Genomic DNA, 2,657 nt, shown 5'->3' on the forward strand with positions numbered 1-2,657 from the left:
CACACACACACACACACACACACACACACACACACACACACACACACACACACACACAGATCATTTCAACAGCCTGGCCCTAACCACAGAGGAAACTAAACCCAACAGGTCCATCTGTTGTTCTGTGAAGCTTTAACTTGGTTCAGACCAGAACATGAGTTCTGCCTGGAGGAAAAACGAATAAAAATGTGTGTTGTGCCCCCTCAGAGGTGTGCCCCCTCAGAGGTGTACCCACTCACAGGTGTGCCCCCTCAGAGGTGTGCCCCCTCAGAGGTGTACCCACTCACAGGTGTGCCCCCTCAGAGGTGTGCCCCCTCAGAGGTGTGCCCACTCACAGGTGTGCCCCCTCAGAGGTGCGCCCCCTCAGAGGTGCGCCCCCTCAGAGGTGCGCCCCCTCAGAGGTGCGCCCCCTCAGAGGTGTGCCCCCTCACAGGTGCGCCCCCTCAGGTGTGCCCCCTCAGAGGTGTACCCACTCACAGGTGCGCCCCCTCAGAGGTGCGCCCACTCAGAGGTGTGCCCACTCAGAGGTGTGCCCACTCAGAGGTGTGCCCACTCACAGGTGCNCCACTCAGAGGTGTGCCCACTCAGAGGTGTGCCCACTCAGAGGTGTGCCCACTCACAGGTGCGCCCCCTCAGAGGTGCGCCCACTCAGAGGTGTGGCCCACAGTTAGAGAACCTCAGCTGTAGAAGACACCTACATGAATTCTCTGCCTGTTTGCTGGACTGTCAGTCTGATGTGATGTTTGTGAGCTCACTGCAGCTCAATGGCTCTCCTCTTTATGGTGGTTTTGGGGTAAACTGCTGTATTAAAATAAGGTGAAGGTATTTAAAAACTGGAGAAGCTATGAAAGGTTTTGTCTCTTGGTACGGGACAGTTTCTGCTTGGCCTTCAGAGGAGCAGGACATGCTTTTCGCTCTCTCTGCCCCCCTTCCCTGCTTTGCTGCTTTTTCGAGCTCTTTTTTCACCTTCTATCTGAAACTAAAGGAATTATGGATTTGGTCAACTGGACTCTGAATGAAACTGACACAATTTTTTTCTCTGTACTTGGAACGAGGGGAACATGGCTGTCTGGGTGGAATGGTTGCTGCTGGATCTGTCTGATTCCTGGGGCTGGAATCTGATATGCCAGCACCACTTTCCATTGAAGACATGGAAGATCTTTATTTAATTGGATTATGATAACTGGATTCCTGCTGATCGGCAGAGGAGGGTTCCAGATTTATCGAAAAGTGAAAGTGACCCTGACAGTGAATCGGGCCTTGAAGAGCTGTTCGGGCGCACTTGAAGGATTCTGCCGGGCTGGAAGCACACAGACTCTCAGCTGGGGGAAAATTTGCAAACTGGATGTGATTCTGAGGATCACAATTCAGCAGCGACCCTTCGGCATGTATGGACTACATTCTGGGTGAGCTTCAATTGGTGAGAGGCAAGGAAGACCCCAAATTCGGCTGATTTGCTTTTTTCACCACCTCAGAGTTTGCAGTGAAGACACTTTAAATGCAGCAGGAATTTCAAGGCTGCTTTGTTCCAAAACAATTGGATTAGCTATCTGGCTCCCAGCGGCACAGCCTTGAGGGCAGTGCTTATCGTAACCTCCCCAGGATGAAATGTCAACTAAGAGCTGGATTCACTCCCACCCCATCACCCACCCATGTTGGACCTGGCCTTGGAACTCAGCCTATATGCCACAGTCATTAATGACTCATTTCTGGTAAAATTCCGGCCACGCTCCTCTCTTCCACTTCCTGCCTATGTTTTTAGCGTTAGCTGCTAGTACTAGTCCGTGAAACAGTCACAAAAGTTAGAGCATCTGTGAGCTACTGGTATAAAACGTGAGTTCTGTTGTGTGCCGTTGTGTCCACTAACCAGCAGGTATGATAGAGTAGTTAGTTTTTATCCATTTTCCTTTAGATGAGGAAAGGCGACAGCAATGATGGATCATAGCATTACAGGAACAACTTAGCATTTCTAACCTGAGGATATTCAAGAGTCAGCATCAGAAATGAGAAGACGGAGGTTACAAAAGGGAAATGTACATTTATCCCCTTTTACTGCCAAGACGAGAGAGGAAAGACCTCCTCACAGCTAGGAGGAAGCTAACACAGCAGCCAGCCAGTACAAAGGTAGTTGTGTGTGTTTGTGTTATACAGAGTATGAAATGTTTTTAGGCAACTTTGTCATGAGTTTTATGAAAAAGTAAAACTTGTTAGAGTGTATATTACAGCGTAAACAAAACACGAGTGACGAACACCCCCCCACCCCCAAGCACTGAGAGCAGCAGAACCTCCTCCTGATAATCATTACGTTTTCAGTTCACTAACGTCGGGGAAAACGATCCAAAATATACAGTGGGGAAAATAAGTATTTAGTCAGTCACCAATTGTGCAAGTTCTCCCACTTAAAAAGATGAGAGAGGCCTGTAATTGACATCATAGGTAGACCTCAACTATGAGAGACAAAATGTGAAAAAAAATTTGAGAAAATCATTTTGTCTGACTTTTAAAGAATTTTTTGCAAATAATGGTGGAAATAAGTAATTGGTCAATAACAAAAGTGAACTACAAAAACTACAAAAACTTTGTTGTATATCCTTTGTTGGCAATGACAGAGGTCAAACGTTTTCTGTAGGTCTTCACAAGGTTGGCACACACTGTTG

General features: G+C 47.7%; 1 protein-coding gene across 2 annotated transcripts in view; it reads right to left on the reverse strand.

The window, feature by feature from the left end:
- spdl1 (spindle apparatus coiled-coil protein 1) overlaps positions 1–2,657 on the reverse strand; it is a 21,540-nt gene that overhangs the window by 5,158 nt on the left and 13,725 nt on the right. The window lies entirely within an intron of this gene.

The sequence above is a fragment of the Austrofundulus limnaeus genome, unplaced genomic scaffold, assembly GCF_001266775.1.
Source record: "Austrofundulus limnaeus strain Quisiro unplaced genomic scaffold, Austrofundulus_limnaeus-1.0 Scaffold586, whole genome shotgun sequence".
In the NCBI taxonomy this organism is placed as follows: Eukaryota; Metazoa; Chordata; class Actinopteri; order Cyprinodontiformes; family Rivulidae; genus Austrofundulus; species Austrofundulus limnaeus.